General features: G+C 37.4%; 1 protein-coding gene across 2 annotated transcripts in view; it reads left to right on the top strand.

Moving 5' to 3' along the window:
- Positions 1-18,475: 18,475 nt before the first annotated feature.
- fbxo41 (F-box protein 41) overlaps positions 18,476-25,405 on the top strand; it is a 51,458-nt gene continuing 44,528 nt past the window's right edge. Inside the window, exon 1 of one of the 2 annotated variants that reach the window (XM_041984090.1) lies at positions 18,476-18,567. The gene's annotated coding sequence lies outside the window, so the exon portion shown is untranslated. Of the gene's footprint in view, positions 18,568-18,617; positions 18,783-25,405 lie in introns of those variants that run through there. The other variant, XM_041984089.1, reaches the window with a different exon arrangement.

Raw genomic sequence — 25,405 nt, 5'->3', positions numbered from 1 at the left:
ATCACTGTGAATGGTGGCATATCAAGTCCATTAAATCTTTGCCAGGGCATTACTAATGCAAATATGTTAACATTAGAACTGTTACATTGGACTGTTTATTTAAAGTAGTCTGTCTGTATGACTAACAGTTTCTATATGTAACCAACCATGAAGAGTCAATTCACGTCTGTACTCTCTGATCCAATTGATATTTGTTAAGGATCACATCTGGATAAATCAATTAGACTATTTATCTGCAACACCAAATGAGTACTTATGCTCAAAATGAAATTTTTTACTATGTTAAAAATGACAATGAGGGATTTTATGGGCCTAAATTCTTCATATATGTCACTGCAGAATCTACTTACATGCTCAGTAATAATAAGCAAGAGCTTTTGCTTCTGACTGGCATAAAAAATAGTTGTTTTTTTTTCTTTTGCATGATATACTTCACAAAACTGATCTCCAGCCATTTTATACTGTATGAGACAGGCTAATAACCTCCTCAGTATCAACAACTGTGTTGCTGTTAAATGTTTGGAGACTCCCTCAAGAGGGACAAGTACAGCTCCAGTTGCCTGTGAAGTGCCCAACATCCCTTTTATGCATGCTTGAACTCCAAACAATTCTCCCTCTACAACAATAATCCAATAATGACTTTCAGAATGTAAGAAAATGAATTTATTTGCTTATATGAAAGATCATAGGCAGTTTTAGTGCTTCAAGCTTCAGATATCAGGTCACCTTAAGTACCTATTAATAATCACAGTCCTACTTGAGACAGTCTGTATAGCCACACAGTCTCATTCGTATGTGGATTGATCTATTGTAGGGTAATCACCACATAATTTTATGCGCACCTTTGAAATGTGCACCAGGGCACGTCATGGTCCTTGGGGTGGGCTCGGTAATCAAGGTGCATAATCGCATGGCGGTAATGGCAATCAGGCTTAGCAGATTAATTCCTCGGATCATAAATCAGCCCGTTGGTCCGGTATCTGATCATGAAGAAGGGTGTAGGTGGTCTGGAGAGTGCAGGTGATTAAAAAGAGGAGAACCATTGCAGCGAGAAGGTACTCGTTATGCAAACATTTTAAAGTGTCTAATTCTTTTCTATGCTCTTGCCCCAAAATTTTTCTTTTGTATTTCTGATCAGGCGAAGCACAAGGCTGAGAGAAAAACGTTCTCCTTGGTCCTTCATGAGCTTCAAGTCAGCTCTAAGGTTGAGGAGTTCAGACTACCACCTTTTTCTCCTGCACAACATATGTTCATCATGGGTAGTACACATGCTACACTTTGAGTGAATGGCAAGTGGTGAAAGTTCAGAAGCAAGATGATTAACATCACTGCAATTCAATTACTCGGGAAATTTATAGCTGCCCTTGAAACATTCCAGGTTTGGGGTCTTACAATACTGCTACAGCAATACTGTACCACTGTGTGTGTAGTGTGACAATCTACAGAAATTGTGACAGTCAACAGTCATATATTTGTTACTGTTTTACCAGAAGGTTCATTGTACCCAATATTTCCAGTGCCAAACAACTGGTTACAATCAGCTGGTAATAAGTGGGTTGTTTAATAGTTGGAGAAAAATGTTTCCCTTGGGAGCTGAGGGAGCGCTAAAAAGAAAAGAATTATAGAACTCCAAATGAGTGCCAGTGTTGCTTTTTAACGACTAATAAATTGCCAACTTGTCAACTTTCTAGTTGCAATCAAAACAATCCGGACTTGAGAATGAGAAAATATATATATGATACATATTAAATAATTTTCCTAAACTTTTCAGGGTTGTATAAGACACCTTAGAACACTGTAACTTAAAAAAAAATGTCTTAAATTGAGTATAATCATTGCTTTAAACAATGCACCAATGATGTACATTACTGAACAGAAAGAAAATAATATTTGTATAGTTATGTCTCCTCCAACAACGTGGCTGCCTGTAGGAAAATTCTGCCTGATTTGGGTGCACTGGTAAAGTAATGGACTCAAACTCCAGTCCTAACGAGTCTGCAGGTTTTAGATGCTTCTCTGCTCCAAAGCACCTGAAATGGATCCAACAGCCTGTTATCAAGTTCTACACATTGATCCATTGATTTGAGGGAAATGTGTTCAAGCAGGGGGACCAGAGTTTGAGATCCCTGGTGTAGGCAACTAAAGCTTCTTACATACCTCGAGGGTACAAGAACACAATTACGTCGTTTTTTTTTCTCATGGCCCTCGTCGTTTGGGAGTTTTTTGTGGATTGTTCGCCACTCATCAATCAAAAGAAAATATAACAATCAGATCATCAAACCTGCTTGTTATAGGTCTCTTTAGGTTTGTCTTTCTGTAAAGTAAAATCGCTTGAAACATCGTCAGTCAGGGTTGCGGGTTTTTGGGGTGTAGCTGCTTGTTTAAGCTTGCCGTGCTAACTTTATGAAGCCTTCCTGATTTTCTCACAGCCGTCCGCAATAAAGTAATAACCACTGGGAATGTGATACATGAACCCACCCGTTTGTTCTTTTTTCACCAGGACCTGTCCACAACGCCGTTTCCTCGGTTACAGAGCCTGCCCGAGCCAACCCAGTGGTTTTCAAAGTGAGGGCTGCGACCTCCTGGGGTGCCGCCAGGGTGTGCTAGGAGGGCCTCAGAAAATTACAGGAAAGCTAAGGAAAAAAAAAAAAATTATAATAATGATAAAAAGAGAAAACGTTCAGCAGCAAATTCAGTATGATGATGTCATAATCTGTGTAGACTTTTTGACAACAAATAGACCAAAGGAACAGACCAACAGCCCTGCCATGAAGGACTCTGCTGGAAAAAAAAAAAACAAAAAAACAAAAAACAAAACCCTAAGTACTCATGGCCAACTAAAATCCTAAAATATGATGTAGCATACATTAGGTATGGCATTACAGAGATACAAAAAAATGGCCATGATTGCTCAAAATGCATCCTCTGTCTGGAGACTCTAGTGTCCCACTAGTGTATTCTCTGTCTGTCACGCCCAGGCACAGTGAGGTTTGATTTCTTTTGTTCTGTTCTTATCTGTCAACAATTTGTTGAAAAGTTTATCATTCATTGGGAATATACAGTTCTGAAAAGATGTTTGTTAATAATTTTCTTGTGCTAAACAAATGTAATAATTATTGAAGAGTGAATAAAAGTAAGAAAATACATTTTAAAAGTAGATGTTTCTTTATTTATTTATTTTGTAGCATTGTCTGTGGGTTTGGGAGTCCCAGCCAGAAGCTAATGCTGGGGCCTAAACATGGAAAAGATAATAACATGCGGGAGAAAGAATGCATTGGAGAGCTGAATCTGACCTCAGGTGGACTGTGGGATAGGGATGAGCATATTGATACTCTGGAGTCGATACTTCGATTTTAGCCAGTCAAAATATCAGATTCAGTACTTTTTTGAGTATCGAGACACCATACTGTTGATACAAATTATACCATTTCTTTTCACTATTGAGAGTTTTAGACAATAAAATTGCATGTGAAGCCCAGCAACAGTGTATTCCTTCTGTGTCACATGATTATTGTAACCTATCAGATGTCTTCAGTTTGTTTAAGTTCAGGTCCTTTATTGTCCCTCAAGGGGAAATTTGGTTTGCAGTGCAGTACAACATACAAGGGACATTCAAGACAACAAAGACAATAAAATCATCAATCACAACCACAATACAACCATGACAGGTAAAAAATGTTAGATCAAGCTGTCAATAGACAAATAAATCTATAAAAAGAATAATAATCTTATATTAATCTGTAATTGAATTATTTTATCATTTTTAAAAGATTTATTTATCTTATCTTGTTTAACTTACTCATCAGTATAATTGTTTTAAAAACATTTATTTGAAGCACTGATGTTCTTGAGTTTATGTTTCATAATGCTCTTACAATGAAGATATTAATGAACACTGTACAATCGTGATTTTCAGTTAAGAGCCAAGAAGTATCAGCATTGGTATTGGTATCGATGAAAAATACCATAAACTAATGGCTGTACCGGTTTTGCAAGTGTGAAATTCCACCCCACTGCAGTAATTTCCAGTAGAGAATCATGTCTATGCAGGGCCCAAAGATCACAAGTGTCCAATTTTGACCTATGGCCTTGACCCATGCGCAGAGAGATTCCTCCGGATTCTCTAAATCTTTTGATAATATTACACACAGTAGTTGGTTGGATTTAAAAAAGAAAAAATCTTAGATAAAATTTTCATGAAATTGTTTCACAACGTTTAGAGGCAGTTTGTAGCAGATTTTATAAACTTATGTTCATTTTTGCAGCTGAGAGTCTCTGCCTCTTTGATGTGCTCCTTTTATTCCCAGTCATGTTACTCACCTGTTGCCAGTTAACACAGTTGGTTGCCAAATGCTCTGTAGCTGTTTTTTATTTGCGCCAGTTACTCTTCCAGCCTTTTATTGTCCCTGTTTCAACTTTGTTTGAGATATGTTGCTGCCATCAAATTGAAAATTATCTAATGTTAGCCAAAGGGGCAGCATAGCTCAATGGGTAGAGTGGTCGTTTTGTAGCTCGAGGGTTGCTGGTTCGATCCTGGCCTAGAGAGCTCATGTCAAGGTGTTCCTGCGCAAGACATCGATCCCAAAATTGCTCCTGATCAGTCGTAGTTATTGCCTTGCATGGCAGCTTCTGCCATCAGTGTGTGTGAATGGATGAATGTGATGTATAATGTAGAGTGCTTTGGGTATCATTTCAGGTATAGTAAGGTGCTATATATATACAGACCATTTAATTTAACTGCAATATCTTATATATTGTTTATGTTATATAGGAATAAAATGTGGTTTTATGAGATTTGTAAATAATTTTTCACAGCTTTTTTTGGAATTAGGGTTGTAGAACAGTCAAACTTTGTTAAATAAAGAAAGGAACAGCCCCATCATTTAAATTTTTTCCAGGACAACAGAGACTTTATTAACAATGATAATGCTACTTCGACTTCAGTGCAGCACATTAGATGGCTGTGACAGTGGCTTGTAATGGCGTTTAACATGATGGCATAACCTTTAACCTGATCAAATAGTGGCAAAGATGGCTTCTTCTAACCACGATGACTGACAAAAGTTCTAATAAACTGTACTGTATGTCAGTGGTGACATCACACACATGCACACACACTGATAGAAACCAAACTTGCTAACTTGCTTCTGCCTTAAGAAAATATGAAGACTGCAAATACCCAGACACTTGTGAAGGAAATCACCTTAAGGTGCATATAAATGTATGTATATATACATATATATATATATATATATGTATAACATAGTTAAAAGCCTGTTGGACTGACACTAACAACTTTGACGGAAGTTTGTGCTTGCATGAAAATGTCTACCATGCTATTACTCGTTGCAAATATCTAGATATTTGCTGTCACATTAGCATGTAGCCATCTGGCAACCTTTCTCAAACAGAAAATATGTAGAGTCCATTTATCTGTATTATTATAATTTTATATACTTTCAACTGTTGACCCCTCTTACCATAGAATAAATTACTACTGTATATGACCATGCATCCTGTAGAGCTGCGAGTGATTACTTTAGTGCTTTGACATTTGCAACAGCTGTAATGAGGCATGTCCCTGACAGTCGTGTCACCACCAGCAGCCTATGTCTCAGCTGCTCAGTTCAACACTAGGAAGAAGGCGCACTGTGGCCAAACACTGGCACTCTTTCTAGATAATGATGGCTCACCCATAGAAAAGCAGAGGAAACGTGTCAAAGTCTAAGAAAACTGTGTGCATGTGTGTTTTAGAAGGAAGTGAGTGAGGGAAGCTGATTGAGGGCCTGTGTGTGTATGTGTGTGTGTATTGCGTTTCTGTGCGTTTGTATACGTGTCTGTTATTGCCAAGATGGAATCAGAGGCTGGGATGGAGGCTTTGGGACATAAAGGCTAGTAGAATGGAATAAAGTGAGTGGGCTGACTAGTGGACCCTTCTATCAAGTCAAGCAGCGCAATAATTTATATGCGCACACAAACACAACACCAGTTACTCTGTTTTCTGCATCTAAATTAACCGGCAAAATCAAGCGTGGCTCTTTGGAGCTCCATGAAATGTATGCAAAATGTAGCTACTTCAGCAGCAGCAGCAGCAGCTTCCTCTGCCACAGTCACTGTTTTAATACCATCTGAATTCTGTTGGCTGTGAATTGGAGCCTTAAGAAAAGAATAATTGAGAATCGGCAGGCTCACTCTGCACAGACATATGAATGGAGAGGGAAATCAGATGCTGACTGTGTTTAAGTTATTTAACTGTATTTTGTTAGGAGAAATTCAGCTCCTGTATAGATATTCTGTTATTTTCTGTGTTGTTATGTATGAAGTGTTTCCGATCCATTTCTATGGTTGAAAAGCTCTCTTCAGACTAGGCATTCAGCTTTTTAGCCTTGACCAATCTTTACAGGTATGGAAGCATGTCTGCAAGTCATGTTGTCAATTCATGAAGTTATGCATTTTTGTTTGACACAAAACTTACAGTTTTCAATGAATAAACGGGCATTTATATCAGTAATAAGTTGTTACTTTAAGTTAAAAACAGTATAACTCAATGTAATGTAGTTATCTCTATCAACCATGAAATAAAAAGATATACAAGCTGCAAAGAGAAATTAGCCAGGAGCTAGCGGGTGATAGTGGTAGCTTGCTTGGCTCAGAGCTGAGTTTCAACTGTTAGCTGCTTCACTTGGCACTTGCTTGGCCCAGTCATTTTACACTACAACCTTGTGCACTTGAAATTTGCACTTAAACTTTTGCATGTTAAATGATGCACTTTATTTAACATTTGCTAAGACTGCTTTGCACTTTACTTTTTGTCTGTACCTTGTTGTAATGTGTATTGAGGTAAACTGCCACGGGAGAATCAGATGCCAATTTAGTTGCTAGGTTAACTTTGTTTTACATTTACATGTGTGTTTGTACTTATGTTTATTAATGTTTTCTAAAGGGGCAGCATTTTTTTAAAACACAAAAGCCATAATAATAATTATAATGATAAATAAAGGATAACTGAAAGTTCACTGGTGGATATTAGCAAGCACCTGCTAGCTAAGTGGTCCCTGGACCTCAGCTTATACTGCAGCTTCTCATTTCATTGGTTCCTCACATTTACATGCAAAAGAGCTGTACACTCCAATCCTGCATGTGGTCACGACTACATTCCTCCAATCTTTTACATAGAACATCTGTGTTGTCTTACACAGGCCTATATTACTGAGACTGTACTTCTGCTCAGTGGATTCAATGCAGAAATTCCCAGTGTGTACCACTGATGACTGACTGTGCTCACAATATGTCTTTTAACACATAAGACACATCCGATTTACATGTTAACTGAACTAAAAACTTCATTTTTACTTTACTTTAAATGTCCGCGTCTTTATTTCTGCTCACAAGAGTCTCAAATGTATAATTGATCACATTTTATGTCAAATTTATATGTGAAATATGCATCAGTATCTGAAATATAATAATATAAATTTAGCAGATATATCTTTTTCTTTAAAGTGCTTCAGTCCCTGGAGAGGTTTCTGTGCTTCTCTCTGATTTGCAGGGCTGTTGCATCTTGCAGCCTCCTCCCCTCCCTGTTTCTCACTGCTTTCCACCCAGCAGTGCATAATGGCCAGCTCACTACCTCCTCAGCAAGGTGGCTTTTAACCGGTGATTGACTGTCACTTTCACCATTCAGGGGGAGAGCACACAAAGAGTAGCGCTCTTCCCTGTCTGAGTGTATAGAAGCTATGCTAGGGTCACACAAGGGGGTATACAATACTGTATGTTTCTCAAATCTTAAAGAGTTGGCTATATATCAGACAGGAGCTGTTTCTGATCTCATTCCTGAGGGGTGTTGGAAACCTAAAGAGAAGTGTTTTGTCTCTCCTGTGGTTCTCAGTACTTTAAATGCAGTCTTTCATATGGATGAGTCAGAGCAGCAGTACACATTTAAAAATCAAAACACTTTCTTTCACTGCAAGTCCCTAAATCCCCTTGACTTGTGTTGTAAGCAATCACCATGTGAGTTAATAAAGCGATTTAGTAGTTTTTGGATCACTCTTTGTTGCTTTGGAGAGTAGAGTCTGTGCCAAGATAAAACTGGAAATGAAGCAGTTTTAGATTTAGATTTATAATTTCCACTGTACAATCATCAATTTATGTTTTAACCTGATTGGCCTATTTTGCTGAAAATTTCTTTTACAATGAATACTTTTCTTAACTCAGGTTTCCCACTAGGAATTAAAAGAGATAATAACTATAATGAAAGCTTTGAAGAATCCGCAGCACAAATGCTCAGTTACAAAAAGTGAAAAAGGGAAAAAAAACGGCACTGCTGTTGTTAGTCATCTGGGATCCTGTCACTCAATGCTATTGCGGCATCGGGTCTGCTTCCTGTTAACAAGATATGTTTACAGCATCAGCACTAGGCTCCCGCCGTCTGTGTATTTGTGCGTTTGTACTCCTTGTCACTCCTCAAGACTGATGCATCCACATGTCTGTTAACCATTAACTGGTCAGGAACTGCCATCATTGGGGACACAGATAGTGACAGGGTCCGTGGTCCTCCACAGTACTCCATGGCTGAGGCAGGCCTTCCTTTGTTAGGAAATGGCAGGATGATGTGTCTAACCATTAACTGTATTCTTGACACCAGGACTTACTACTGAGATGACACATCACAAAGTCTCCCAGAACCAAGGCTAGAGAAATATTAACCCCATCTCAGCTGGGGTTCTTCCTCTATCGTCATGCAGATAAATGAAGAGATGCTGATCCTTCCATCACCATCTTTCTGCTTCCTCCCACTCATTCACTTTCTGTGTTTGTGTCTCCTCTGGCATTAGTGACAGTGGCTTCTTGTAAAAGAGGAAGAGACTGATACCATGACAGGTAGATGTGTTGCTTCCTGGCGCTGGATGAGACAGATAATTTATACACTCATCAATTTGTAGCTTGTAAAAACTTAAAAAAAAAGAAAAAAAAGAATAGTCCTTAAAGAAATTACAATTATGAACGAATACAGAAGTATGATTGGAGTTGAACAATCACTTAAACAGTTGTAGAGCTGGGCACAATCAAGGGCTTTAATTTATGTAGCAGATTCTCTACATGTATGATCTCATCCAGTGGCTGTAAGTGATCTGTTTCTGTTCATGTCACCCATTCACTACGCCCTTGACTGCTATAGGTCTTCCTGTGTTTAACACCTCCAAAATATTTTCTCCCTCCTTCCATGAGATGTTAAAAGGGTGACGGATTTAACTGTCGCCTCGATCATTAAATCATGTACCCCTTCATGAAGTCAGAACACCTCCGCGGTGTCTCGGTCCCATGTCATAATGGCCGCTCATGGTCCAAATGGACTGAAGAGCTTTCATGTGTCCTGAACAGTCTACTCCTCTCATTACAGCCCATAGTGATCCCACATCAAACAGCCTCATTATTTTCAACAAGGAAAGAAGCGCAAGTGTGTGACGAGTTGGAGCTACAAAGTGACTTCCAAGTTCAAATAAAATCTGCCCTTTGTGGCTGTACTATGCAAGCAAAATATCGCAGAGATTAAAGTTCTGTGTGTCTCCAGGATGGCATCATTGGGTCTCAAGCCATCAGTTTCAATCTTGTTTACACAGAAATTGATGAAAATTCGATGAAATTAGAGTCTTTAATGTTTTAATAGGATATTTTAAGGAGCAAAACTACAGAGACCTGCTTAATGCATGCTGAGCCATACTCTGATTATGTTGATAAAAGATTAACATCCAACCTCAGCACCTCTGAATACCATGCATCACAAATCTGACCGTTAAAGTGCAGCAATAATGTTTTGATATCACAGACACCATCATTACAGCCTCTATTACTAGCCTAATTTAATATAAGTTGACAACAATTTGACTAGGCAAGATCAAAGGTTAGGCTAACACACAATGGCTGTTAACTCTATTAACATGGAAATGAATGCAACAACTCCTAATAGCCTGTTGTCATACCTATAGTGAAAAGCCTAAATAAGTTGCAGTGAAAAATCACAAGGGCTGTACTTGATAAGACATACTCGTGTTACTATGGCAACATCCATGGCTCAAGCTATGAATGCAGAGATCTGGATAATCATTGTCACTGTGTTTTTTGCTATAAGACACACATATTTCCATGTTTGCTAATGTGTTTCCATGATAATGTATTTTCGGTTCACAAGACTGCTTCTCATTCAGAAATTCTTAATAACAGCTGTATGAGCACATGCAGTGCAGAGCTGCAACACAAATGCTTCTCCTGTCACTGTTTCTTCAGTTTTACAATTATTGATATGCATATCCAGTCTAAATTAGTTGTGTATCTTGAAGTAAAAAAGAGAATTCTGTATTGCACTTGCTTTGCAACATTAAAGAACCTGCAGGAAAAATATGACTGTTATTCTGTAATATTCTGTATATTCTGTAATAAATGTGTAGAATTAGCTGCCAAGTATAGCGACTTTTTTATTTGATCACATTAGCTTGCATTTTGCATTTGAATTAGTGCCAAGACAAAATCTCTTTCTAATTTTTGTTTTGCTTGTGAACAAAACCTGGAATTTACTTGAAACGTTGCTAAAAATGTGCAACAATGCAGAGGAAGAAGGTCATTGTAATTTTTGAGGGCTAGTTAAATATTTGAGTGCCTGTGCAAAACTCCTCAAGTAAGAACAACTTCCAAATTCTCACCGCTTGCCTCATATTGCTCATTTTTAAAAGCTGGACTGATGGTTAATAAACAACACACTCAAAGTGGACTTGCGTTCTTGTGTGTTGGATGTGATAATGACTCTAAAGCTGTTAGCCTGCAGTTTTCATCACATTTTTATCCCCTTGATAAGCATAATCGACACGTGAGGTGATATAGTGATATTGGCTGAGCTCCCGCAGGCTTGTATGTTATTCCATTGTGTTACTCTGAGTGTTAACAGACAGCTAAAGCCCATTTGACCTACTGATGTAGCAAGAATTTTCATGCTTTGAGGAAGCCAGACGGGCTGTCATTTTGCACAGCGGGTGGTCTCTGAGTACAGTGAGTGCACTGATTTGTAAAAATATCTGCTCAACATTTACAGCTGAATGATATGGCACACATATTCAAGTGCCCTATTCATAACATTCTGCATTCAGGACTCAAATATGTTTTTTTGCATCAGGTTGCACTGAATCCTAACACAGAAATTCAGACATTTTCGATATGAGCTCTTGCTCTGATGACTGAAAAATCATATTTCTTGAGGTAACTGTTCCATATCAGTTTGTCCCTACATATTACTGGTGCCACCTGCTGTTCACAGTTTAAACTGACCTCTGTCCCTTTTTGATAGTTGAGAGAGTGGTCATTTACTGAGTGTGGCAGATTTAGCCTTAAAATGGGCTGTTCTATTAAGAGAGCTTAATTTTCTTTGAGAATATATATTTCTAAAATATAATTTTGGGTCCTCTAATGTGATGATGATAGTTTTTTTTTTTTTTTTTTTTTAATGTCTCACTGATTTTGTTACATGTGAAACAAATGCAGACAAAAACAAGGCAGGTTTGGCAAATAAAATAACCATGCAGACAAAATAAGCAGGCACAAAAGAGAGGTAGCACAGGCATGGTACATAAAATAACAACACTATCAGATCTAACAGGAACTTAAACGCTAAACTACACGGCAAAGCAGAGTATTTGAGGAAGAGATCTGGTGATGACGGAACAGCAGACAACTGAGGGTAATCAGGTAAGTGGATGCAGGTGTGCTGATTTAGGAGCAGGGAGCAGGTGAAATGATGGCAAGCTGATGACAGGAAAACAGACGCTGGGGACCTCTGGTGGATGAAAAAAGAGGAAGACCAAAAAAAAAAAAAAAAAAAAGAAAAAAGCTAAAAAAAAGACAAAATGTTAGAGCAAATGAGTGTGATAATTGAAATAACCTCACCCTGAGACCATAAAAGATTTTAAACCTAATACTGACATGAGTTAAAAAATAATCACATGGCTAGTACCTTGTAATGAGTAATATTCTGTCAGTCGTCCTCTCTTTTATCTTTTTTTATTCTTACAGCCAAAATAAAAAACACTCCAGGCAAAACGTTTTCATGCTACAAAAAATGGCAGACATGTGCTGTGGTTGCTAAGCAAACAGTGACTAATAATATCTACATGGAAGAGGTTCGCATTAGTGCAGCAAGCCAAAGCACAGCATGTCTCAGTCTCTACCAATCTAAAGACAATGAAGGTTCACCACACTGTAATTAGCCAACAATGAGTTTGTCAGTCATGTCCCATACATATGAATAAGGGGGGATGGATAAAGGTGTTCGGTCTAAATTTGCCAGGGTTTTTGACGTGAGAGAGAGAAAACGGCCCAGCATCATATTCATCCTATCAAAATCTCTCGAGGGAGAGCATTTTTAAGCTTTTGTGTGCCAGTCTTTCCCTGTCATGACTGGATGAGTGTGGCATGTAGAGGGCGTAGAGGAGTAAGAGATTGATGTAACAAGTTTAGGTTTTTACTTTTTCTTTATTATAAAGATTATATAGCTTGTGGTTTTTGGCTGCTACTATGAAAAGCAAAAAATTATATAGCTGACAGTACAATTAGATGGAAAAAAAACATACCTGAAACCTGAAACCTGAAACTAGTTTATAATTAATTTAAAAATCAGTTTAAAGTTCCTGCTAACTGCTGCAGATGGAGAGTAGCACCAGCAATAGAGGCTTCATCAAAACCAGCTTCAAATGAATTCTCAGCGTTTTTTTTTTTTTTTTTTTTTTTGGCATAAACCATATTGATTAGTTAAATCAGGAACAAAAATAAACTTGTCAGATTGCTTTATCTTAGTTATTTTTCAAATTAATACAATTTAATGACACCTTTTAGGTCAGAAATGACTGAATATGTAAAACACAATCAGATGCATTTTAGAAACTTTAAAAAAAATCAAGGACTTTTGATTTCTGAGAGAAGAGGGGAGATGATTAAGGTTCAGTAGATAGAGATTGTCCTGTCATACAATTATCTTAATATATTTGCCTCTGGCTGAATAGTAAATTTAACAGAAGGAATGAGGTGATTAGTTCTTATTGAGAAAGCTTTGATCTTTTGTTACACTAGCCAGAAACATCTTTATTTTATCATGAAATATTAGTGCTATGTTTTATATAACGAGCTGCTGGTGGATTATTGCTGATATAAAAATAATAAATGAGATGTCTGGAAAGGCAAATTCAGTGATTGGTTTTTTACAAGTCATCACAGAGATAAGTTGTATTAGTATGTTTAACATCTCACTGGCCTGAGGATTTAGGCTTCTTAAAATAAAAGCAGTCTCTTCATGTAATCTTGGAGTGACTCCATAATGTGCAAGACACACCATCTGCTGCAAAACTCCATATTCTTTGGGTCACTAAAGAAAGTGGGTGTTTTTTCTGTGTGTTAAAATAAATGAATACAGCCCTAGCCAGACAGTTTCCTACTTGGTGGATGAAAATTTAAACATCAGAGCTGCCTGTGACTTTGTTAAATACAAGGCAATGTGTTTGTATATGTTTAGGATAATTATATGCAGTGTTTAAAAAGAATAATTTCAGAGAGAAAACAATTCTCTGGTGATATTAGCACACTGCCAGCCAATAACAACATTAGTTAATTTATATTTATTGCAGCAACAAGCTTAAACGTGTTCTCACCACACTGAATCTTAGATCTCCTAACTAGTTTACTGTGAAGATTAGTGAGAAAAAACAGAAGGAAATGTTAACATTTGGTATGAAAAATTTGACAGCTGCAGGGGGGTGTTGAGATATGGCCTATTTGACACTTCAATGTTCCACATACTTGCTCAGAATGATCAAAGTTGAGAGAACTAAATTAATTAAATGGAAACAGTACGAGACAAAAAAGCTCAGAATCCCTCTCTTCATTCTGATACCCAGATCTCACATCTTTTACAATGTTTATTAAAAATATATAGACAACTATAAACTATTTTGGCACGGTGAAATATGAAATAAGTTTTCTGTCTGTGACAGCTTCTTTCTACAAATGATTGTGTTTAATTAAGATATTTAATGATTGAAAACAGCTTTAGGCTTGTGGGATTGTTTCAGTGTCTCAGGAAAAATTATGACAGCTTAAATAGTCAGTTTAAATGAATAACTAATTTTAAAAAAGCCCTAAACACATGCCTAAAAATATAATTTTTTTATACCTGTTTTAATGTCATGTTTTCTCCAGATGACACTATGTACATGATGTACTTCTTATCTTTGACCAGGAAGTGGTGCTTAAGCTCTTACATGGTTATTTCCATCTTTATCTTGCTTTTTGCAGTCATCTTTATCAGGACATTTCACTAACCACCATTAATTTCTGAACCAGCCTCACCTTGAACTTGCCTCACCTTTTGTCTTCCCCTTCTTGTGGGCATCATGTGCCCCAGAAGGGATGTTTTACCTCTTCATTTTTTTCCCATGAGGATTAAACTTTTCTTTATTAAACTGGAGTCAAAGAGATAAGGAAAATGAATTCATGCACACACACAAATACAGAATCAAACACAGCACAAGATTTTTTTGACTAGAGTCTACATTGTCTTTTTATGTATGTGCAGAATTTCAACTTAAAGTTGGGATTAACAATCTTTCATGCTGAAGCATATGAATCAGTTGTTTGAGCATTTAAGGTTTAAACACCTTCCTTAATTTTAACCATCACTTTTATAAATTCTTGCTAAAATATTGTGTGAATATAATGCCATTTTTTACAAGAGTGTAAGTTAACGAGAAGAAAGTATCATCCAGTTTCGTATCTGCCAGCTGCCGCTTTGGTCACACGCGTCACAGCTCAGAGTTGTTTTCCTTCTTTGTACGAGACATAAAAATAGCTGCTTTGATTTGTATTTGCCTTTGTAAGCTGAGGTTATAACAACACACATGTAAAGTGGCTAGAGTTATAAGGCTCAACATGAGTTCTCTAAATTAGAGATATTAAAAACTCATAAACAGATAAATGATGTGCTGCTGACTTATGCATGGCTGTTTACTGCAGAAATCATTACAGTTGGAGAAAATAGCTATATTAAAGAGTAAACTCTATAAAACTGATTTAAAATAAAAAAAGAGGTGATTTTTTGTCTTTAATGTAATATAAAACAGTAGCCAGTAGTCTGTAAAAAAAATAAATAAAACATTATGTTAGCTTAATTACAAAAATATATATTTTTTGCTTAAATCCAGTTTCATTGTTTTCCAGCTATTCTTAAAGACACACTTCCTATTTTGATAAAAAAAAAAACAAAAAAACAAATGTTTCCATTTGAACATGGAAATTTAACCTAAAACACAAAAAGATTGGCTATAAATCCATTTAATTTTTTTTAAATAAAATTGCATGTTAACTTTTTTGGTCACAAGCAGGACCCATAAGCATAGGATATAATGTCAGATAGAAATGAAAGATATGGCTACAGCAGCTCATTTTATATCCTAATCCCCTTAACTTCATTATTTATTCATTCATTATCTTGACTGCTTACTCCACTATGGGTTGAGGGTAAGCTGGAGCCTATCCCAGCATTTTAACAGGTGAGAGGCAGGGTACACCCTGGACAGGTCACCAGTCCATTGCAGGGCCAACACAGATGGAGACAAACAACCATTCACACTCACATTCACTCCTAGGGAGAATTTAGAGTCATCAATTAACCTGCAAACTCCACACAGAAAGGCCACCGTCCCCCAGGTTCGAACCTCCCCCCAGCCGAGGCTCAAGCCAGCCACCTTCTTGCTGTGAAGCTGCGGTGCTAACCACCACACCATCGTGCAGCTAACTTAAATATATTTTAATAATTTTTTAAGTCAATTAATTTCTTAAACATCAGAAAAACATTAAAAGGAGTCACCAGAGTTTCCCTGAGCCCAAAGTGATGTCTGTAAACATTTGTAAGTATGACCAAACCAGTTTTTTGTTTTGTATTGTTTTTTTGGGATAATTTCACAAAATATACTTTATTCTATTTGGATAAATGAATTATGTGAACATTATTTAATGCAAATAACAAACCGCAAAAGCTTGACTTTGGGGCATGTTTACCATAATTTTATTCTTGATCTTGTAACTGCATTACAGTATTTAGCAGGTTGCAAGACATTTGCCAACTTGTTCTGACTGATGGCACTTTGATTATCATTTGCTGATTGACTATACCAAGGACAGATATTTAAACAAGGTACCTTGGGGCAAATCCATGAATAAACACTGATTCATTCATTCTACTCAGCACTGAAGCCCACATTAGGTTTGGTTGCACCAACTCCTTGACATTTGCTGGCAGAGTAAATATAGAGGCTCATCTCATTGAAATCGTGTTGCTCACATGCAGCATATTGACATCCACAAAAAACATACTCTGGTGGTGAAATGTATGACATCCCATTTGATAATGTTTCATTTTATCTTTTCAACTCTTTTAGGGCAAATATCTGTTTTTTTTCCCGTAATTTTTTGTGTCTTTCTTTGCTGAGAATCAAATACAACCAAAACACACCAGATAAACATCAGCTTCTGCCATCAGTTAAAGCTGCTTTATTTGCGAGCCAGTTACAGTCAACAAACTGCATAGTAGATGCTGCTGCTCTTAGGGTGATATGTCCCTGATCCCCAAGTTGTAGTAATTTTGCACCTTTCTTTTTTTTTCTTTTAATTCTTTTTGTGGCCACTTTGTCTTTTTGTATTCAGTTTACATTTCTTCTGCTTTTTGTTGTTGATGTTGTTGTATATGCATCAAATATGCAAAACCCCTTTTCTTCACAGCTTCTTTAAAGATTGGTTCTTGGAACTTGAGGATTTTGTGCCATATCTTAGCTGTATTTAGAACTGTGTTATTCTGGATGGAGATCTCTGATGGTATTCCCGGAATCTTTTGAAAACCACTCATGGGTCCCAGTACTTCAGTTTCCACTGGTGTGGTACCACTGTTGCATTCACTCACATGTTTTCATCTTTCTTCCTCAGCCCTTATTTTTCCAGCTTCTTGAATTCCTTTATCTTCATGTTGCAGTTGTTCAGGTCCATATCTAGACCGATCATTATTGCTTTCTTCTGTAGTTTGTTGACCATCACAATACTGGGTTGGTTAGCTATCACCTTCTTAACCAGTTCCAGTCCTTTGGGGACATCTCCTCTCTTGACTCTGGAATTTTCAGCCCAGACTCAGTACGGATGTTACTGTACACCAGTGGTTCCCAACCTTTTTTCCTTGGGGATCTCTTTTATGCATATACTAAAATTCCATGGACCCCCTGCTTCACCCGGGCCGAAACCATGCTGGTTTTAAGCTTTCAAAAGTGAGATTCTCACCATATATAATGTATTCTGGTTGAGCCCTGTGCTTTCATAAAGCCAAAGTTAATTGAACAACATGCAGCCTTACTTTTATTCATTATAATAGCGACAGTTTGTGGACATTATTAACACAATAGCTCTAATCTTCAAAGCCTCAGGGACCCCCTGTGCTCTTTGGGGGACCCCCTTGGGGATTGGGAACCACTGCTGTACACTATTCTAGCCACCATGTTAGTGCTCCATCTATCCTATACCCTGTATATGTGCTGGACTGTCTCAGAGACCTGTACCTGGGGTCCTGTCTGTTGTGGTACTCTATAGCTCTCGTGCGCAGTACCTGTTCCTGTATCACCATGATCAGTGAGGCTAACCTTCTCTAGTTACTTATAGTACTTCTTGATACTGCTTCATGACTAAACCACTTCTCCAGTCTGTCAGTGATACATGCCATGTAGGTGTTTATCCTTCCTCCTTCCCCATGTTGGGTTTTCACTTAGCATTTTTATTTATTTATTTTTTTTTTTACCAGGGGACATCTTCTAAATGTACTCTTGGATTTTTCGAATCAAATCAAATCAAACTTTATTTACAAAGCACTTTTCATGCTGGGGCAACACAAAGTGCTTTATGTAAAAAATCAGTTCATGCATATTAAAAACAAAACAAGCCTTTGCACAGATCAAAAGAGACTACATAAAATTAAAAAAAATAAAGTCAGTCATTCATACAGTTGCACGCACAAACATGCATGTATACACACAAGGCAGATACACTCCCTTTGGTCCACTGTTGTTGTTTTAAAGTGCTTGGTAAATAAAGTTGGACTGGATTGGAACTCTGTATTGACTATGCTATATGATAAATCTGACACAAGGAGGATGTTTCTCAACCGCTTTTCTTTTTACTTGTCATGTAAGGCAGTGGGTCCTGAGGACCAAGCAAGGCCAGATTGTCTTAACTGCTTGTCTGTGGGTGTAATCGATCCATCTCCAAACCCACAGCCTAAGCATGCTCAGGTACAATATCCTCCTTCTAATCAGCAGAGGTCTTGTTTTTAATGAATCTGCTTCTCCCTCCTTTCTGTCTCTCCTCCCTCCTCTCTGTCTCTCCTCCCTGCTCCGGTCTGGTCCTCCTCTGCAGGCCTGCTGCAGAGAGGGGCTGCGTGACGTCACTGAAGCCGGAGCGGGTCCTTGATTGGAGCGAAAAAAAAAATGGGAAGATTGCGAGGTGAGATGCATGTTTCTTTCTTTTTTTTTAAACTCCCTCCTTCGATCTTATTCGTGCCTGTGCGTGCGCGTGTATTTGCCGTGCATATCTGTCACTGTAGCTTCATTGACGCCACTGCTGCTCCTGTGCAACGGTTTTACATGCGACGTCGGGAGTCCAGTCCAGCAATGAGCCAGAGCCGCTGTGGAAACTGGAGAAAAACGGGTACATGCCAGGTTGTCGCCCTTTCTTACTCGGGGGGGAGGGCCCATCAGCTGCTTTCAGCATCGGTGCGAATTAACCTGACTCACGGCCTGTGTGTGCATTTGTCATTACGGTGGCTTTCATTGCTGTGATATCAGTTTGGTGATGCCGCTCGTCCACACCCACACGATACACTGCTTGTGATTGATCCATGTGCAGTGCAGATATGAGGATCGATGTTTGTTTTATCGCTGAACGTGCCGGTGTTTACTGTCACATCGTTCGCGGTGGTCAGTCGACAGCTTGTCAGAGCAATGGGGACTTTAGCCGGTCTGTTTGGCCTGCATGTGTTGGACCTGAACTTGCTTTTATGTATAGAATAATTAAGATGTTGTGTATGGGGTACAGCTTATGCACACAGGTTGAATTAAGTCGTTTTAACATGTGAATGTTCCCCATATGTCTCCTTTCTGCCTCCACAGAAAGATACCATGGCTGTAATATTCATACTCTAATGATAATATTCATACTGGACTCCTCACATTGTCCCAGTGAGTTTATGTTCTTAAGGCACAACACTGCTGAAAGGTGCTGTAGTTTGGGAAACTGTACACAGTGCATCTCAGAAACAGTGGGGCCTTGGTCTGTATGCTGATTGTGGAAACCAGATATACCAAAGTATTGAAGTCATGCTCAGTAAAGAAGAGAATGCTGAAAATGCATGCAGAATGAAATTAAATTAATTTAACTTATAAACAAACCTCAACTATTTCCTTGCATGCTCTGTCATCCATGAAGGAGTCATGTTCTGTGTCTGTACTGCAGCAGTATACAACTTGTACATACATACCTGTGTGCAGATGTTCACGTCAAGCAGCTTTACCCACTGGTTCAGGAACAATTTTGTGATATCTTACCTGTAGTTTCAGGTAGTCATGCAAATATCACTGCTGACAGATGGTTTCCCAGAGATCAGATGTGAGGCAGGACTGATATGTTCTACATCTGCATTTATACAGTATATCTGTCTATGTGTCATGACTGATTGACAGTTGCCTCTCTCAGGATGTGGCCTATAGATAAGATTGTGAAGTGATGTCTGGTTCTTAAGGTTTTAGACAAAGACAGGGTAGGGAAGTAAGAAAGCTTTAGGGATACTTTGTTGATTGCTTAAAAAAACAAAATGTTTATATATATATATATATATATATATATACATATATATATATATATATATATATATATATATATATATATATATATAATAAGCCAACCATCACTTAGAAGTGATGGTTGATTAAGCTTTGGACATTCAAACTCTTTTGACACTTGATACTAATTGGAAAATTAAATATTTACTAATTTTTCCATGTCATCAAATTTTATTGAAAGCTGTCTCATATTGTATCTGTCATCCTTGTTAGACAGTGCCATATTTTAGTCCTGTTAGAATTGGAAATATTTAATCTTCACTGATTTCCTCTCTCCTCTATCAGCCACTTGAATATTATTTTAACAGAAACACAGGATTGATGACTAAAAGATCTCAGAGACAGTCAAAATGCAGCCACAAATCATAGAGGCCATTTTCAGCATCATTTCCCACAGATGTCCTTTGTAGATGCTTAATCCCTAATCTTGTTTAGGCTATAGTACAAGACTTAATGACAAGTTAAGAAGCACCAAAGTGATAAATGTGTATACATAGCTACAGCCATATACAGCAGTGGCTGAGTTCAGTGCTTCTTAGTCTTTTTTTAGTTAACAAATGAAAGGAACTTTGATATATCATTGGATCTTATAACCTGTTGAGTTACCTGCATAATTAGCTTGTTTTTCTGTATTAACAAGTGACTATTTATTTTATTCTCCTCTATTTTATGTGGAAATAAGGAAGCTGAGTACTTCTCAGTCAGTAAATGTATGATCTACTAATAAAAGTAGGCCCACTCTTTTTATTCTGTTGTGTTGCATCTCAAGACATTCCAAGAGAATCACCTGGTTCTTATCAGATCTTAAAATGAGTTATAAATAGGACATCAATGGCACAACAGCACATGACATATCACACTATTAAAAAGACTGAACATAAGGCCAAAATGAAGTGAGTTAAAATACTTATGTGATAGGCAGCAAGGTAATTTCCAAATTATATGCACATTTGTATATTTAGCTAACTAGACCAGTCAGCTTTTAACTAACTGAGGGCTACTACCAAGATTAACTTATGTTTTTGGTGGTTTTGTGTCCAGAAAGAAACTCAGTGGAAACCCATCATTCAAAAGTGACACAGATTATTCCAAAGAAGAAAAAATTCACAGCTGACCATTGTCCCAGGAATGGATGTCCCAACAGGTTCATTCAAAGGTCAGACTGTGCAATGCTCAGGCTCTTCAGTCCGCAGCATGTTAAATGTAAAAGTTCATGACAGTATGACAGTACAGTTAGAAAACAATGAACAAGTATAGGTTGTTTGGAAAGGTTGCCAGGAGAACACTTCTCTCTCAAAAACACAGCAGCACAGCTTAGGTTTGCAAAGTAGCACTGGAACAAATCACAGGACCTTTGGAGCAATATTTTTTGGAGCGATAAGACCAAATTGAAGATGTTTAGCCGTAATGCACATCCATGTTTGGTGAAAACCATAGTACAGTATATCAGCCAAAGCACCTCATACCAACTGTCAAGAACAGCTGATTTGGGCTTGTTTTTCAGACAGAGGACCGGGAAAACTTTTAGTCATGGAATCAACCATGAACACCTCTGGTCAGCAAAGTATTCTTGAGTCGAATGTGAGGACTTCTGTGTGACAGCTAATGCTTGATTGAAATTGAGTCATGCAACAGGACAATAATCCAAAGCACAGCAGAAAATCTACAATAAAATTACTTTAAAAAAAATTTAAAAAATGTTGCAATGACCCCAGCTAAAGGGCAGACCTTATATCTTTTTATAAAACAAGTTAAATGTAAACGTTTCCAAAAATAGCGTTATTCCCTCGCAATGCTCCTTAATTTTGGGCTAATTTTGTTAAATTAATAATGATTTCTTTTCTTTTTAATTATGGCCTTATAAGGAAAACTTTACAACTAAATGAAGGTTTACTTTTGTTTTCACATGGCTGTAATGATCACGGCAGGGACAAGAGCTCCTGTTGTGTGTAACAACATCCTCCATGTGTTGTTTATCAACACACACTTATGTAATTCTTCGCCTGGATTTCCAGTAGGCAGAGGTAACATGGAAAAGTATTCTGTCCATCAAGTCACATTTGTGGGCATCTAATTCCATCTTTTTTATTGTCTAAAACCTTCTCTTTTAAATGTGCTCATGGTTCTATTGCCAAAGCCAGATAAAGTGTGCTGCTTTATTTAGGCTTATCCATCCACTGGCTTTGTCAAACACTAATTTTAATAGCTTAATTATGTTTTATTGTGTTTTAATAAATTTGAAAGAAATTTAGCTACAGTTGAGTAATACACAGGAAACAGCCTGAAAAACAGTGTTATTCCTCCGTAAGGGAACTGTGAGGCTGCATTCAATGATTATTTTTAATTTCAGGTCACTAGATTTATTTATTTATTTTTTCATAGTGACCTCAACCAAATAAGTAATTTGGTTTATTTGCTTTTCTGTTTGTCAGGATTATTCAAAAAGTTTTGGACTGATTTGCATGTAAATTAAATCAAAGTTGGGATATGGCCCAACTTAGACTGTGTTTCAAACATTTTCATGCAAAACACAAAACGAATCAGAAACAGGCTTTGCTTCAACAGACCAAATAAAAATATCCAGCAGCATAAACATGACACAAAGGTCCGTTGTTGTTGTGCTTTTTGGGGGTTAAGCAGGGTCTGAGTGTGCAATTGCAAGATGACGTGAAAGACGTCATTGTAGCCAAAAGATTTCACTTCCAGTTTACACTAACAGGCAGGGCTGGGCGATACCGCAACCAAGTAAATCCAGGGCAAGTATCACCGATACAGATACTGATACCTTTTGTTTAAAATTTCACAATCCTTTAATGAGTTTGCCTTTAATTATTATTATTATTATTATTATCAAACACAGTATAAAAATTGTCAGATAAAACAATTTGTTAACAAAGTGAATGGCAGAACAAAAAAAAGTCCAATTTCAATTTCTTTTGTTTGTAAAATAAAATAGCAATATCAACAATGTAACAAAATAATTAAATAACTCTGTTATTTCCCTTTATCACACACAGTTGACTCGGCTTGCGATGCAAGAAAATTTCACTCTGGAGGTCGTTTTCAAATCTTTGCAGTTTTATCCACCCAAAACTTGGTTACCGTTCAAACGAGAAGCCAGAATGAAGCAAATCTTTTACATTTTACTGTTTCTGCTTCGTGCTCTAAACAGGGCCTGAGAAGTGATAAATATTCAATCTTGGTCTGGTCCACAAATAAAATTGTGTTTTGTGTCTTTTTGGAGAGTGTCTTTCCAAAAGAGCCACAGATGCTTTTACTTTGCTTTAAGGAGTGCTACATAGGTTTTCAACCTTAAATCTCTGTGCTTCTGGAAAAGAAATAGAGGAAGTGATAGAGCAAGAGATAAGACAAGAGTCAACATTGCTCACTGAGCTCTGAGAAAAGATAGGATGCAGGGTGCTGAATTAGCCTTTGTTAGGGGGACCAAAGTGCCCAAAAAAGGCCAAAGTTCAGAAGTGCCGCTTTAAGGCAGTTGCAATCAAGTTTCTTTTTCTTTTCTTTTTTTAAAAAAAGAATTGTTATTATTCTTATTTTTTTTTTACCTTTTACCCTGGTGACAATTCTCTGTTACTTCTTTTGGGACAGAAATGTTTAGGAAGTTCAGCATGACAAATCTTCAACAAAGAGCAGGCATCATTATGGTAAATCCTACCTCTTATCAGGGCTGTTTATCGGTATAATGCATTTCAAATGATCTGAATTCACTTGGCAATTCTTATTTCTTATTAAAAACAGTCAGTGCAGGGTTATTTTACCGTGTGAATGTTAAATATGGCGAAAGGATAGATAGAAAACAAGAAAGGATGTTTCTGAGCAATACCGTGACATGAGTGTGGGAAATACTTTTTAAACTTTTGACCTTTGCTGTCAAGTTAAGGGCCCAATACAGTCAGCTTGTCCAGTGTCCCAGGGCTTACTCAGGACTAATACACTTTGACGTGGCATGTGGCCTAGAGGACATTAGGTGCTTTAACTGAACCTCTACTTTATCCATAAAAGAGTTTATAAACTGGAAAGTAACCTAACCGGGGAACAGGTCAAAGCTCTGGAGGCTCTCATCTGCTCCAGCAGCTAATTAAATATATGCACTGTTTTGCATTCATTGCATATTCTAGAGAACGTTGTGAGGAAGAAACTAAAGTTGCACAACATGAATTAAATTGTCACTACTGCTGTCACTTTATTTGCTTGGATATTAATTTATTATTATGACATTCACTGTGAAAATGATAATATGGGGGAGTGGGAAGGGCACATTTTCCACAAGAGAAATGCCAGCAAGGAAAACTTCATTGTTCCAGTGAGGGATGATGCTCGTGTCACACTTCTCATGAGGGCTTAGCACTCCCAGTGTTAACGCTGTAGTCTCCCAAGTTCAGCGCTGCTCCGTCTCTGGGTGAAACTTTACAGGGAACCAGTGTGATGCCTGTGATACACCTTGAGTCATTCTTCTCCTCACACCTCCGAGCAAAACAAATCTGTATCAGAGTGCCGGCACAGAAATACATCTCACCTCACTGTTTGATGAAGCAGGCAACCTAAGACTGAGTGGTTGAGTTTGTTTTTTTTTACCAGGTTACTTTGATTCTCTTATAAATCATTTTGGGGGCAGAAAGATCTTTTGCTGCTCATCCTATAGAGTTTACACTTGAGTGGTGACATTATTAATATAGCTTACCCGTCAGCGAAAATTTTATGCACAGTATGAAGAATTTAAAAACAAAGTTGCAGTGGTTGTGAAGCAGGCTGCCTTATCTTCAGACACATTATGTATAGAGTTTGAATTTGATTGATGTTAATAGCTGCTTGTAATTAGATATCAGTTCATCCAAGTACATCCCAGACACTTAAAATCACATATCAAGCCCATAATGATCAAATATCTAGAATACAATTGTAATAAACATGTGGCATAAACATCAAATTGGAGCAAATTCAATAAATGCCAAAAATAAAGTTCCCGAGGAGGAGGTTGGGCCTATTGTCCTGCAGCAGAAAGCAATGTTGACATATGTGCAGCATAGTTTAAAGTTTTGGACTGTAAACCTACTTGAATAATGGTATGAAGCAGATGATGCCAATCAGTTTCTTTGTTTTTGGGATAATCAGTTATATTAATAAATATTGGGAATAACTATCTCTCTTTATTACAGTAATCAATGGTTTGTGGAACTCAGTTTTTAAAACAGTTTGCTTGCGTTAACAGTTTAGAAAATACATATATGTATGCTGTGCTTTTAAGGCAGCCACATACATATATAGACACAAGAGCATATATTTAGCTCTAATAAATAAATCATGAATAGCAAACTTTTTTTTTTAGAGTGAAATTAGGTATTATATAGGTTATTTGCATTTCCCACTTTTTAAAAATCAAAATGGATGAAAAACTAGTCAGCACAAGGCTCTAGTGCTAAAATGGT

The sequence above is a fragment of the Melanotaenia boesemani genome, chromosome 4 (genome assembly GCF_017639745.1).
Source record: "Melanotaenia boesemani isolate fMelBoe1 chromosome 4, fMelBoe1.pri, whole genome shotgun sequence".
NCBI lineage: Eukaryota > Metazoa > Chordata > Actinopteri > Atheriniformes > Melanotaeniidae > Melanotaenia > Melanotaenia boesemani.
Note: the sequence above shows the minus strand (reverse complement) of the source record. Positions and strands in the feature narration are given on the sequence as shown.